Source organism: Leptodactylus fuscus, chromosome 3 (assembly GCF_031893055.1).
Source record: "Leptodactylus fuscus isolate aLepFus1 chromosome 3, aLepFus1.hap2, whole genome shotgun sequence".
Taxonomy (NCBI): Eukaryota; Metazoa; Chordata; class Amphibia; order Anura; family Leptodactylidae; genus Leptodactylus; species Leptodactylus fuscus.
In genome coordinates this window covers 69,999,183-70,015,398 of record NC_134267.1, presented here as the reverse complement: position 1 = coordinate 70,015,398, position 16,216 = coordinate 69,999,183, and the positions used below count along the sequence as shown (strand labels likewise).

General features: G+C 42.4%; 1 protein-coding gene across 4 annotated transcripts in view; it reads left to right on the top strand.

Annotated features, from left to right (window-relative positions):
- The window catches only part of SCAF8 (SR-related CTD associated factor 8), a 143,130-nt gene that overhangs the window by 9,855 nt on the left and 117,059 nt on the right, over positions 1–16,216 (top strand). The window lies entirely within an intron of this gene.

Here is a 16,216-nt window from a genome sequence, read left to right as displayed (position 1 = left end):
ATATGTCTTTTTTAATTGTACTTTTCCCCGTACAATTTGGTCAGTGGATGCTGGTGGTTGCTTTTGGCATATATTTGATCACTAAAGTCTTTAGGCACATTAAAATATGTCAGACATATGTACTGATAGCGCACTTCAAATGTGGTGCAAGTTTAGTCTGCCATATGTGTAATATTCCTTAAAATAATGAGTTTTTGTAAATATGTCTTTATAATATTAATGGATCTGCCTCAGTGCCTCTTTTGTGAAGTATACGTGGTCTTTGGCCTATGTCCACTGCAGAAAACCTCCTTGCAGTGGCCAGATGTTACTTCTGTGTGGATAAATGTAGTTCCCATTTTGTATATTGAAAATGCATGATTTTTAGCTGTTCAATATACCTGGACCTGTTGTAGAGAATTTCAAGTTTAGCACCAAGAAGAAATCACTAATGTCATCATAAATTGTCCTCTGGTGATGTCTGTTAGTTCTACTAATGGGTTAATAAATGCACCCATATACCTTTAGCCGCGTTTTGAGTGATTTCAGGGTTTCTGTGGGAGCTGCTGGTATCTCCTGCTTTTGTTTCCATCCTTCAGCTTCCTGCTAACTTCCTCGCTAACCCCTCTCCCCTTACTCCCCCCTCATTCTTCACTCTCCCCTCCCATAACCCCCTCCCTGTCTCTCTAGCTGTCCTGCCCTCCCCTACCTACTTAGCCCAACCCCCGACCCATATTATATACTTACCGTCCACGCTTCTTCCTGTGAGACAGCCCCTCCTCCTGCTGTACTGATTCAGTCTTCTCCTCCAGCAATGATCCACCTCTACTGTGGATGTGTAGTAGAGGTGAATTACCGAGAGCGGCACACACAGTGGAGGAGAGTGCGCACCCTTCAGGATCATTACAGAGGGAGGAGCCGTCTCACAGAGGGTGTTTAGACTAGTGTAGGGATTCCTACTTGTCCCGGACAACCCCTTTGAATAGTTTTGGATGGTTTATGTCTAGTAATAGGATATGCACCTTAAAAGAGTTGTTTAATAAGGTAGTTTTTTTTGTTAGAAAAAGAATACGATGGGTTAAAAAATAAGGATAAAATAATCATTGCTCACTGATCTCATACCACTGCTACTCTGACACTTGCCAGGTTCCTGGTTAGTATTTACTTCTCGGCCGTGTACAGTAAATGGCTGCTCATTGATCACTTGCCGAGGTTTGTCGCTGCTGGGGCCAGTGATAGGCTACATGGGAATTTTCTGGCATTTTTTTGTCTGTCATGATGGAACTATTAAATATAGGCTAATTTGTAGCTGGTAAGCACTGGAATGGCAGCAGTAGGGGATCGATTATGTGAGTAATGTCTATGGTTTTTGTTTTTTTTAACTCTTTCCTCCTATTTATTTAGAAATAAAAATCTTGCCAGGCAGCTTCTGTAATGTGAGCTAAAAAATTATTGCTGCAAATCAAAAATAGACTAGTTTTTGCAGGGATTTAGTTGCATGCAAATATATCCATTTCTTGAAAATAAATGAAAATGCAGCTAAACTTCAGGCTGTCCAAATAGCAGAGACGTAATCTGGATTTCTGGTAGAATTTGTTCTGTGGACAAGAGGAATCATAAACTAGTAATCGGATGTCTTGCAGACTTGCCTGATGTCCAAGTTCCATTGTTTGTCCCCTCACAGGCTGGCAACTGAAAGAGAGAAGTATAGCATATTTCTGTGATCTGAGAGGGGGGCTTTTTCGTAAAGGGAGTCTATCACCTCCCCAATCATATTCTAGTCTCACCACTGTGTTACTGAGCACATTACAGTGATAAATAACATACCTTTGTTATGGATGTCACTTTATAGATTTTGAGAAACATAACTTTAAAATGCTATGCGTCAGTGGGTGCACTTGGGGCGGGCCTTCAGCCCTGGCAGCACTGCTCCTACCGCTCAAGTACGATGGGTGATGTCAATTGTCATGAGGATCAAGTCTCATTGCATGGGGTGATGCAGGCAGGAGATTGTAGGAGTCTGAGTGCAGGATTATTGCTCTAGGGAGGTGTAGACTCGCTTTAATAAGGCAAGGTAACAGTCGGTCAGACAGCAGGATTTGGGATATTAGTCTTTGGTCGCTATATTATATGGTAATCGTTACAGTTAATGCACCATATTTATTATTACCTGTTAGCATATTTTTGACATTGTACTATTTATGCTGGATTCCCATGTAGCCTGACACTCGCTTTAACTTCTTTTTATTTAGGTCAAAAACGCTGCTGTCAGATTTTACTTTAAAGACGACCTTTCATCACCTCCACCAACTTTTTGTGGATAGGGGATATGCGCCATGGAGAGAAGCATTGTTACACCGCCAGTAGGCGCCATTCCACTGATTCCACTGTCACTGAGCATTTAGTGTTGTTAGTTTCAGTGGTGGGGCCTAGAGAAAAACTTCCAATTGCGTTGGAATGAGTGAAGTGGCAACTTCTGAACAATACAAAGAGTTAAGAGTTGGTGGAGGTGTTGAAAGGTACTATAAAGCAGAGACCTGGTGGTAGTTACACTATTTGGAGCCCAGTAGTAAGGAGCTAATGTTCAGGTTTAGTAATGTAGATTTTGAGGCAAAACCTAGGTGTGCATCATACACGACTTCAAAAGCTGCATCAAAACCTGAACATGTAAATCCACACAGTGGAAATTGAAGAGAAGTTTGAGGATAAAGCCAAGAGTGGATTGAGAAGCAGGGAGAAATATAAGTACTACTTATATATTTTCCATTTCTATAGTAAAATTCTGTGGCTTTGGCTAAAAAAAACTGCAGCAAAATCTGCAATATGCAGCCTTAGCCTGAGACAGACTTCTGCCTTCAAATCCTCTCCATTTTCCAGCCCCCAGCCATAATTTCATTTACCAATTTAGTCACAGATGAATTGGGCTAATCATAGGATCCCTTGGTTTTGTGCCACAGGTTTTACAGCTTAAAGAGGACCTTTCATGGGTTTGGGCACAGGCAGTTTTATATACTGCTGGAAAGCCAACAGTGCGCTGAATTCAGCGCATTGTCGGCTTTCCCGATCTGTGCCCGGGGTAAAGAGCTAGCGGTGCCAGTACCGTAGCTCTTTACAGTTAGAAGGGTGTTCCTGACAGTCTGTCAGGAACGTCCTTCTCCACAGCAATGCCTATAGCGCTGTACAGTGTGAGCGGGGAGGAATACCCCCTCCCTCTGCTCACAGTGCTCGTCCATAGACGAGTATTATCAGGAGGGGAGGGGGCGTTCCTCCCCGCTCACACTGTACAGCGCGATAGGCGCTGCTGTGAAGAAGGGCTTTCCTGACTGACTGTCAGGAATGCCCTTCTGACTGTAAAGAGCTACGGTACCGGCACCACTAGCTCTTCATCCGGGGCCCAGATTGGAAAAGCCGACAGTGCGCTGAATTCAGTGCACTGTTGGCTTTCCAGCAGTATATAGAACTGCCTGTGCCCAAATCCATGAAAGGTCCTCTTTAATCAGCCATGGAGTCCACAGAAAGATCAAGCAAAGCACTTATTTTTTTTCATTGTCCTGCTTCAGTCTCTTCCTTTCAGTCAGTGTGAACATACCCATAAAGAAGTTCTGACCTGAATTGATGTGAATCAAGCACATAGGCTGTCACTCTCACTGGTCTTCTGCTTTCACTTCCCTCTCCATAGACTTCTACATACTCTGTGGCTGTAATTTCATGCTGTGAGCTGCAGTCCATCTTCAGAGCTCAAGACAAAATTGGGAGAGAGAATATCAGTTTAGGGAGGAGAGAAATAGCCCAATAAGTGAAAAAATAAGCATTTTTCTCTGAACAGATCTACATTACTACAGATCTACATTACTACAGAGATTATTGAAAATGGTTTTCTTGTAATTGATGACCCATTAAATATGTGACCATTAGAGGTGGCTACAGCGTTCAAGCAGAGGCTTTGGCTCTTTACCTGAATACCAAGCACAGCTCCTTACATCGTATAGGTATTGCCTCTCACCCACTTGAATGGAACTGAGCTGTTGCTGTACTATCCGTATGTGATTGATGAACGTGAAATTCCAAGTGGGTTGGGCTCCATGGTGAGAAGCATTTCCTTTTTCCACGAGCGGGGATAGTCGTGAGTACTGAATTAGGGGGTACTCAATCCCATAGCAGAGAGAAAGGATGGAGCAGAGTGGGAAGTAGTGAGTACTTCTTACCACCTGCTCCTTAATGATTGACATGTGGGTGCGCTGTAGTGGTCCACTATATTACATGTGGGGGTTGCCATTATTTTACATATGGGCTCAGTGTGACGGGCCATTCTACTGAGTGTGAGTACCATTATACTATAGGTTGGTGAACTGAAGGGTCCATTATACTACATATGGGACACTGAAAAGACTATTATACTATATGTGGGGCAATGAGGGGGTCCATTACATATAACTGTTGATGAAGGCTCCAAACAAAGCCTTATGTTGTTAACAATTTTAAGTGATTGCTTCTTTGATAGCCCTTGGTTGGACTATTTTCTCACTGGGGGTTGCTTTGCTTGAAAAGGTGGAGAAACATTGTTCTATAAGACTTTTAGTAACACCAGTAAAAACATATGTACAGAATGTTAGTAAGGTATGATATTTACGCTGCTAGCTGTTGGTTTTCCTGGTGAAATCCTTGGTCCTCTTAAAACATTCTCCGTTTCCATCAACTCCAACTTACTCTTATACAGTTGGAATTTTTTCTCTAGCCCCCCCCCCCCCCCCTCCAGCGAAGTGGGGGATTCATGTCTGTTGGCTCCAGCCCAGGACTTCTCACCTGACAGTAGAGAGCATATTTAGAATATTTGGTTATAAAACAGTTGCTCAGGAAAGGTTAGAGAAAAAGTTCCTACTGCACAGGAAACAGTGGAGCAGCACCCATTCAATGATGCAATGAGTTGGAGTTGGTGGAGGTGTTTAACCTTTTAAGAACATGGCCTATTTGGATATTTATTGACTAATCTAATGTTTGGTTATTTATTTTTTTATCATTTTTTGACTACAGTTTACACTCTTTTATGTGAAAACAAAAAACAAGGACAACACTGAGCTGTATATGGTGAAGTACTGTTGGGTGAATGGAGTAGTATGATAAAAACAGAGGTAACTCTCACCTGGGTGAGTTGTGAAGGATTCACAACTACCTAATGTGCCTTAGGGAAAAAGTTTTTGCGGGTATCTTTGTTTTTTATCTAGTATTGAGATTGCTTTGGGTTTGATGTTGCTAATGTGCCTTAGGGAGCCTTCACACGGAGTTTACGCTCTGCTCATTCAGACACGTAAACACGTGTCAAAGTGACCTCTGTAAAACTCAATCCCATAGACTTCAATGTGTTCCGGTCTTACGCGCACTACACATTGAAATCAATGGGTTTTAAAAGCCTCCGTTGATTTCAATGTGTAGCACGCATAACAGTGGCACACATTGAAGTCTATGGGATTGTGTTTTACAGAGGCCACTTTGACACGTGTTTACGTGTCTGAATGAGCGGAGCGTAAACTCTGGGTGAAGGATTCTTTAGAACAGGGGTCCTCAAACTTTTTAAACAGTGGGCGGGAGGCAGAGCAGGTCGCACAGAAATCGGGAGCGGTGCCCTCCAATAGATAAAGTGAAGTGTGCTCCATGACCTGGCCCGAGCTCCCCAGGAGCTTCATTATAAATGCACGCCTGCTGGCGTTGTCGGCGGGGCCAGACAGAAGTGCTTGGCGGGCCGCATGTGGCCCGCGGGTCGCAGTTTGAGGACCCCTGCTTTAGAACCATTTTGCAGGGGGTTTCTGCCTGGGTGTTGTTGAGCAGCAGAATCTGTACCAGCAATGGTGTCAGACGAATACCGTTGTCAGACGAATAAGGCTTGGTTCACACATCAGTATGCCATCCGTCCGTTTGAATTCAGCTTGAGATTTTGAAACTGACTGATGCACATACTGATTGTATACTGACACCTTTTTATGCTGATAGTAAACGCTGTCCTCCCCTAGAGGACAGATAAGGGGATTAAAAGTAGAAAATTGTAAACAAAGTAAAGATAAGGACATATAATATATGCCCTTATCTCATATGATAAATGTCCTTATCTCTACTCTGTTTACAATGGCTACTTTTAATCCCTTTATCTGTCCTCTAGGGGAGGACATCATTTACCAAGCCTAACACAGCTGTCACCAGAGCTTTAGTGTACAGGCAGAGGGGGGTTAATTTTATATGATACTATATATACTGCCAGGTTCCTTTCTGTTCCGATGTCACGGCGCAGGATAGAATCTGCTCTATAATCATTGGGGATGGACAGCGGTTGCTATCAGCATAAAAAGGTGTCAGTATACAATCAGTATGTGCATCAGTCCGTTTTTAGTCTCAAACTGAATTCAAACGGACGGATGGCATACTGATGTGTGAACACAGCATTAGTTGTTTGAACTTTAATAAAGATTTGATATCCATCTATTGGGTGAAGCACGGCAATCCTTTATAACATTTTTTTTTTTTTTTTGTGATCTATCTTTAACCACATCAATACTGGGCCAATTTGTGGTTCAGGATCAGACACGTTTTAGGGGTTTTTTTTGTATATGCAGTTTTGAGGGCTGTAACATTTTTCTCATATGTCTCATTCAACTAATTTTTGCGTCTTTTTTCGGGGACACATAGGGATTTATTTATATGTTGGTTTTTTTCCGAATGTGTTTTAGTTTTATCCAGGAAAATATAAACAAAATAGGAGGGAAATCGTGTCTGGTTTTCATTTTTTTTTTTTTTTTTTTTTTTTTTTTGCTACTGAAAAACTTTATAAAATAGTTTTTCCTCTCTGTTACGGTAATTTTTATTTTGTATGGTGTCGTCGGAGGTGGGGCTATAACCTTTAATAATGGCATTTTATTGGTGTATTATTTTATTTATTTAAATTATTTTATTTACATATTTTTTTTAAACTTTTTTTAAAAAAAAAAATAAAAAAAAAATATATATATATATATATATATATATATATATATATATATATATATATACCGTATTTTTCGGACTATAAGACGCACCTAGGTTTTAGAGGAGGAAAATAGGGAAAAAAAATTTTGAAGCAAAAACTGGTAAAATATTTAATATATGGGAGTTGTAGTTTTGCAACAGCTGCAAGGCCACATTGACAGGTGACCCTGCAGCTGTATGGGGATGTATAGAGCGTTTTTTTTTGCGGGGCCAGCTGTACTTTTTAGTTATACCATTTTGGGGGATATCTATTGCTTAGATCACCTTGTATTGAAAAAAAAACAGGAGGTGATTTAGAACTTTTTAAAGCTTTTTTTTTTTTTTTTACTATTTTATTCCCCCCCGGGGGCTTGAACCTGCGGTCACTTGATCGCAAGTCCCATAGACGGCAATACAACTGTATTGCCGTCTATGGGACATTCTGTATATTAGTATTACGGCGGCTGGTCATAGAGACCAGCCGCAATACTAATATAGCAGTGAGAGGCCTCGGAGCCTCATTAGGCTCCCGGCTGTCACCCGGACAGGTCGGCTCCAGCGATATCGCCGCGCAGGAGCCGGCCTGCAACTTTACAGGTACGGGGCCGGTGGGGACCGGCCCCGGGGGAGAAGGGGCCACGGATACTGACCCGCATCCGCTGTACTAGAGAGGCGGATGCCGGGGAGGGATAGACGCCGGGGCCTGAGACATCGCTATGATCCTCTGCCCTTCATGAAGCCAGCAGCGGGGGGACGGAGGAGCCCCTGCCGCTGCTGGCTTCATGCAGGGCAGAGGAGCGCAGCGATGTCTCAGGCCCCGGCACCTGTAATGGCGTCTATCACTTGCCGGCTTCCGCCTCTCTATTACAGCGGATGCCAGGCGCCACCTTCAGACTATAAGACGCACCCTTCTTTTCCCCAAAAAATTTTTGGGAAAAAAAGTGCGTCTTATAGTCCGTAAAATACGGTATATATATTTTTTTTAAGATTGTGTCCCTATAAAGTCATAAGAGACCTTTGGGGACATCTGATCACTTTTTTGTTTATTAGGGAGGCTGATTTCCTCTGCAACTGGGGCTGGTACATTTAGCCCCAGTTGCAGGAGGAATACAGCCACCTGCACACTGTTCTTTAGACTTATAGAACTGATCTGGGTCCTGTAGGACCCAGCAGCTCTTGTAAGACGCTGAGCTCGGCAGATCATGTGACCACCAGGTCAGAGAGCCGCCGCATCATGGTGGCGTGCATAGCTTTGTATACAGCGCTCATTGAGCGCTGTATACACGGCGAACGAGAAGGCAGGGAAGGGAATAAACCTTCCCTGCCTTCTCTCTGGGAGCTCCGGCTGAAGTTACAGCCGGCTCCCAGTTTCAGCAGCTGCACAATCTCATGCAGCTGCTGTGTTCTGACAGGACTTACCGGTACATCCTGTCAGAACAAGGCAACTACGTCTCGGACGTATGTAGTCTATGGGCGATCCGGAAGTGGTTAAGATAATACATCAGTTTCAAATCGATAGAGGCCCGATTGTTGGGACCCCTGCCCACCAGTTATTTTTACATCACTACTACTGTTTACACATGAAAGCTTGCAGGGCTCACATATTGCATTTTTTTTCTAGTAGCTGTTATGATTGAAACATATAAGACACCGCTGCAATTATAACAGCTTCTATAAAAAAAGACAATGTGTCAATGCTGCAGCTCTAGCCTATAAAGATGCATGGTCCTGTCAAAACATCTGATCAGCTGGAGTCCGTCACTGACCTAAATAAGATGACCTAACCCCATTAATGTCAGCTATACCTACTGATTTCAGCTACAGTGGCCGACCAATGTACGTGAGGCTGTCCTGGATCTGTTGAAGAATCAAGCTGTTGAATTTTACCATGCTTGATAACTTTGTTCTTAGGATAGGTAAGCCAGTGACAGAGGTGTCTGGCACCATCTTACGGCCATCTCCCTATTTGAGTACACATGTGTACTCACTCAAGCATGGAGGAGTTGTAAGTAATAGCCATCAGCGAACAGTAAGGCTGGTCTTACACGACCGTAGTGGTTTTTGCGGACCCGCAACACAAATTTCACTTTAAAAATTAATTCCGCAGACATCTGCAAAGTGCATCCGCAACGTTCCGTGTGTATCAGTATTATGCGGATCTGCAAAAAACAAAGCACACCACAAAACACACATGTTGATATCTGCAATTGCGGATATACACTGATGTATGTTCAGTGTATATCCGCAAAAATGCACGCGCCCATAGACTTCTATTGGACCTTCCATGCCGTAAAAGCACGGCCATTACGGGCATGCGGTATACTGTCCGGACCACGGTTGTGGCACGCCACACCACTGACAAAATCTACGATCGTGTAAGAGGCCTCATAGAAAATTATGGGACCGTAAATGGTCCGCAATTTTGAACCCGCAATTGCGGACCATTTGCGGTGCAAAACTACAGTCGTGTAAGACCAGCCTAAGGTGTTGTGAAAAAAGTATTTTTGGGAAATTGAAAATACTTGTGTGTACATTTGAGGGGTAATGCATTTTCCACTGTCAAGCATTTTTATTTCTAAAATCTGATTTTTCACAACACCATTGTGAAGTTAACAAACTTTGTAACATACCTACTTTATTTAAGAAAAGTGCTGTACAGTAGATGTCTATGCAGAGGGGAGGATGAGTAAGAGATGTCTGCAAGATAAAGTGACAGTTCTCTCACAGTATGGTTATCAGGAATGACTGGGCAGCCTTCTCCTGACAGAAATAACTCATGTAGGCTAAGGCCCTACATTGCGGAAACGCAGCTTTTTTTTGTTGCAGATTATGTTGCAGTTTTTTGAGCCAAAGTCAAGAATGGCTTCAAAAGGAATGAGCAATATATAGGAAAGTCTTATACTTCTATCTTCTGCTAAATCCACTCCTAGCTTTGGCTCAAAAAACTGCAACAAAATCTGCAACAAAAAAAGCTGTGTTTCCACAATGTGGGGCCTTAGCCTTAAACAGGACCGATCAGTGACTCCCAACAATTCAATTTCTTGGCATCTGTTATATAGTCGCTGCTGCATTGATTAGAGCACAGTTGAATTTTTCTCTCTAGCTCACTGTTCCTGAGCTACAAGTGCAGCCAGTTTGGGTTCCTTATGAGCTGTTTAGGCTCTGTCATATCAGAAGGTCAGTGTCAGGCACAAGTGTGTGATTCAGAGTTCCAATCAGAGGCAGCCATTGTCAGAGCACAGAATCACACCCTGTGTCTGCTACTGCCTGACACCGCCCTCCTGACAGTACAGAGCCTAAATAGCATATCAGGCACCAAAACTAACAGCATTGATTACTCAGAAACAGTGAGGGCTAGAAAAAGAATTCCAACTGTGCCAGAATCGGTGGATTTCTCAGTTATTAATTGATGTGAAGATTTGCAATTGTTGGAGGTGGTGAAAGTCATTGTAAACTGATTTGCTTTGTGCATGGTGTACAGGCTGAAATAATTCAATATAGACAGGAGTAATAGTTAAAGGGGTTGGCCACTTTCAGACAATATTGACAAACAAATGTACAATAAAAAGATATACAATTTTCCAATACACTTTCTGTATCAATTCCTCACGGTTTTCTAGATCTCTGCTTGCTGTCACTCATTCTGTTACTTCTAGAGGATAAAACTCTGACCATTGTCATGTGATTTACAGTCCATGGTCATGTGATGAGTACACAGGTGCCGCTCGTTACAGTCACAGCACAATAATCAGACATCTGCCTGGTAATCAGCTGACACCTGTGTGCTCATCACATGACCATGGACCGTAAATCACATGACCATGGTCAGACTTTTATCCTCTAGAAATAACAGAATGAATGGCAACAAGCCGAAATCTAGAAAACTGTGAGGAATTGATACAGAAAGTATATTGGAAAATTGTATAGCTTTTTATTGTACATTTGTTTGTTAATATTGGTCTGAAAGTGGCCAACCCCTTTAAAGTCAAAGCTACTTTTCTTTAGTGAAATATATTGCATTTGTTAACTGCAGTATTGCTTTATGAAAAAATAAATAAAAGTTTACTTGGCTTTAAGTATATGGCAAACTTAAGTAACAAGCACAGAGAACAGTTAGGGTATGTTCACACTGAGTTTTTTGAAGGTGGATTTTTGGGGCAGACTCTGCCAAAAAAATGCCTTCCAACTCTCCTATTCATTTCAATTGGAGTCACACAGATTTAGGGCTAGTTCACACAGGCACAGAGGGGGCGGATTATGGCATGGAATCCACATCATAATCCGCCCCTCACAATGGTGGTCTATGGAGACCGCTAGCGTTCCTTTTTCCGCTAGTGGCATGTTGCCGCTAGCGGAAAAAAGAAGCGAGCTTCCCTTTCTTCAGGCGGATTCCGCGGCTCGTTTAGCCGTGCCGTCCGTCTCGCGGCAGCAACCTCCGGAGTCGGCCCATTAATTTGAGCCTACTTCGGAGGGAGAAGCCGCGACAGTCGTGGCAGGTGGATTTTGGCATGTAGGTTTTTGCTGTCCAGTTGAAAAATTGGACATCTTTGTGAACGGACACTTAAGGACAGACACGGACTGTAAAAGAACGCACATGATGTCCCATTAAATCAATGCACAATGTAACGGACACAGCTAGTGTACGATGCTAATGTCCACGCAACATTTTGCGCAGACATTAGCATCGGACACTAGCTGTCGGACACCTACGCCAGTCTGAACGCCCCCTAACTGTCAATGTGACTTCTGCACCTCTCAGCAGGTATTTTGGGCCACTCCTCATGAGCAAACTTCTCCAGTTGTCTCAGGTTTGAAGGGAGCATGTTTCATAGAAGGCCATTTCAGAATAGTCAAGTGTTTTCCTCTTAGCCATTCTTGGGTGTTTTTAGCTGTGTGTTTTGGGTCATTATCCTGTTGCAAGACCCATGACCTGCGACTGAGACCAAGCTTTCTGATACTGGGCAGCACATTTCTCTCTAGAATCCCTTGATAGTCTTGAGATTTCATTGTACCCTGCACAGATTCAAGACTGTGCCAGATGCAGCAAAGTAGCCCCAGCACATAACAGAGCCTCCTCCTTGTTTCCCAGTAGGGACCGTGTTCTTTTCAGGATATGCTTCATTTTTCTGTCTGTGAACATAGAGCTGATGTGCCTTCTCAAAAAGTTTGATTTTTGTCTCATCTGTCCATAGGATATTCTCCCAGAAGCTTTGTGCCTTGTCATCATGTAGTTTGGTTATTATTACTCTTTTCAGATTCAAGTTATTTCTGTGACCATTCTGGGTTTTTTCTGTCATTAAACGAGGGGTATCAACAATTTTGTCCACATGTGTATTTAGTCTAAGTTAATCTCAGCTTTAAAGCGGTTGTCCAGGGAATTTAGAATACCTTACCTGTTCATGTGGACTCTTAATTATGTACCCAGGGGTTACGACCTCATCCCTAGCCCTGATCATGTGATCGGAAGCAGTGCTCCGACCCCCAGGTTACCCAGCCCCCTCTCTCCTTACCTGATTTCAAAGGTAATTACTTTTGCTATGGGGACTGGTGGGAATGGTCCAACTGTTGGTTCTGATCACAAGAGTCCGCCAGACCAGTTAGAGAAGGACATCACCTTTAACTGCTACTGAATGTAGCAAACATTAAAACAGTTCTGTCTAATGGCAAACGCCACTGGATTCCGAAGGACTCCCATTGACTATAATGGGGTTTTTCGAGTATCTGCTAGATTCTATATCATTTTATTGGATGTGCAAGATTGTAGATGAGCTCTAATGCTTGGTTCACACATCAGTATGCCATCCGTCCGTCCGTTTGAATTCAGTTTGACACTTTAAAACGGACTGATGCACATACTGATTGTATACTGACACCTTTTTATGCTGATAGCAAACGCTGTCTGTCCCCTAGAGGACAGATAAGGGGATTAAAAGCAGCAAATTGTAAACAGAGTAGAGATAAGGGGTATAATAAATGTCCTCATCTCATATAATAAATGTCCTTATCTCATATAATAAATGTCCTTATCTCTACTCTGTTTACAATTGCTACTTTTAATCCTTATTTGTCCTCTAGGGGAGGACATCATTTACTATCAGCATAAAAAGGTGTCAGTATACAATCAGTATGTGCATCAGTCTGTTTTAAAGTGTCAAACTGAATTCAAATGGTCGGATAGCATACTGATGTGTCAACCAAGCCTAACACAGCTGTCACCAGAGCCTTAGTGTACAGGCAGAGGGGGGCTGATTTTATATGAAAATGCACTTGGATGACTGCCAGGTTCCTTTTTGGTTCCGATGTCACGGCGCAGGATAGAATCTGCTCTATAATCATTGGAAAGGAGCATCGGAGCCTCCCTTGGATGGTACACTTAGTTATGTGCATGGGACCTTACTCCATGGTTTAGGCTGGTCTTACACGGCCGTAATGTAAGTCCGCAATTGAGGGTTTTCAATAGCGGACCATTTGCGGAGACATTATATTCAATGTGGCCTCTTACACCACTGGATATTTTATCAGTGGTGGGGCCGGGCCGCAACCGTGGTCTGCAATTTATAGAACATGTCCGTAATGGCCGTGAATTGCGGCACTGCATGGACTCGCCCATAGAACTCTATGGGCGAGTGCGGCAGTTTACAGGCATCTATGGTGTCTGTGTTGCTGATCAGCAACTTGCGGACCGTAAAATCATTACGGCCGTGTAAGACCAGCCTTACAGTTTGTCCAGTCAACTAAGAGGGGAACAAATGGTACTTTCACAGAAACTGTGATTCGGCCTCATCAACACAACGAGGCTCCCGTTTTGTTGCAATATTTTATAAGAGCTGCTCTATAAATAGCAGAATTGAGCTTGGACTGCCCTTGCCCTGCGCACTTGAGGCCCACTTTTTTTTTTCTGCATCCGGTTAGCAGATCCCCAAAAAAAAAAAATGTAAAAAAGCTAAATGTGAATGTACCCTTAGTGTGTTAAAGATGCTTAGTATCTTTTACTGCTGGGCTGTATTGCTTTGGGAATTTCCTTGTTATTCCTGTCAGCCGTTCCATTTTTTTTGCAGTAAGAATAGCACAGTCTACATATTCTTGCTGTTCCAAAAAAAAATCTAAACTCAAAATGACCCCATTAAAGGGGTTCGCCCACGAACAGGAAGGAAAGAAACCTTGGAGTGATGCAGTTATGTTAACACCATGAATGCAAAAAAATAATAATTTTATATATATATATATATATATATATATATATATATATATATATATACACACACGCATATATATAAAATTCATTTTCATTGCTTTAGCCTCTTTATCCACCCCTTTAGAGCTCTAGGTCTCATTTTCTGTGGGCAGGCAAATGCTTGTACCATGTGAAATACCGTGTGGCCGTCAAGCAACTATAACCACCAAAGGAATGGGACATATATAGGGACATACTTCTCCTTTCTGCTCAATCCACTCCTGGCTTTGGCTCAAAAAACTGCAGCAAAATCTGCAACAAAAAAAGCTTGGTTTCTGCAATGTGGGGCTTTAGCCTCAGGAGTTCACTGCAGTCTGGCTCCTGCTGTCCCCACCTTCCTAGTTGTGTACTCTGTAATAGAGAGCAGGGGAATCTACAAGTGAAACCTGCAGGAAAGGCAGACAAAAGGTGTCCCTCAGCTCACAGCATCTGGTGGACATTACTATGATAACCAGATATAGGAAGTAATTGTCACCATGGGGAAATAGCTGAGAATAGATCTTGACTTAATAATTAAGATCTGTTACACATTAATAACTTTTCGACTGTATGTATTGAGGCATGTTTATTTTATTGTGAATGCCCCTTTAAATTTTAATAGGTTCCACCAATCCTGCAGCCATCCTATGGTTTTGTTTCCCTTTAATGTCATTTTCTTTTTAGGATTATATTTAAAACTTGTTAAAGGGGATGAAAAAAAACCATTTAGTAGAATGGGAATACTAACATGAAAATTTAGGTCTTGTCTCTAACTGATGCCCAGCGAGTGCTGCCTGTATCCATACTGGTCTTTACCTGGTGTCTTGAAGACACAAGGAAATGCCTGAAGCAGGCTCCTTAGTCAATCACTGGTTGAATTGGGTCACAACTGCTTCCAGTGATGGACTTGCACTATGTTCACATCTTCATATTTTTTTTTACAGATCCACCAAAAAGGTGTGAATGGAGCCGGCTACATCCATTCATTCCTATGGGTGCGTGCTATTCGAAACTGCCGTTTCGAATAGTACTCGCTCATCTCTAGACTGTCCATTTGTCTGGTGGATCTGTGGGTTTTTTTTCCGTTTTTTTTTTCCTTTGCTTCATTCTTTATTCTGAGCATGACTATAGAAGAATTAAGGGGGAAAAACTGATTGCAAAATGGACACAAATGGATTACTGGCCATTGGAAAGCCGTTTTTTTGTCCGCCATCCATAGACCTCAATGTTGTATAAAAAACGGAGGACGGAGTTTTACGTGTAAACATTCCGACGCGGCTGCCATGACGGGATGCCGGTGCAGTGCACTGGCATCCTGTTGCGGCATTCCACTCCGGATTAGGCCCAAATGAATGGGCTGGAGCCGCACGCCACAGCTGATTCAGCCACGGAATCCACGGCAAGATAGGGCAGCTCGCTTCTTTTTTCTGCTACTAGCTAGACATTTTTGTCAACGGATTTTAAAGCTGGTTCCGCATCAAAATCCGTTGCCAAAAGACCCTGGGTGAACCAGCCCTTAGTGTATCTTTATATTTTAATATTATTAGATTACTAAAATCCATCTCCTACTTCTAGAGAGTTTTTTTTTTTTTTAATCCCCTTATTTATTTATCCCATATAACCCGAACTAATTGCAATAGGTTCTTATTACTGTTTGAATTATCAGAACGACGGCCATGTGAAATTGGTCTTTGGCTTCACATATATACTGGAATGTTTTTTTTTCTCTACTATCACTATGTCCCAGCATGTAGTGCAATATAATATGTGTATCCTACGGGTGTTTTCCCATGTGTCATTTTGATGGACTTTAGTGGGATACCGCAGCAGTAACTCATAACTTCTGCTATAGGGGGATGGCGAGTGAGCAGCTAAACTACAGTCATGTAAAAACATATTATCTGCAGTGGTCCCAGCAGTTGTACTTCAGCTAATTTAACATTCATGACCAATCTTAGGAAAAAGACATACATTTTTTTCAAAGTGATATTTTATGTAACCATTACATTATTTTATATGACTTTTTAAGAAATT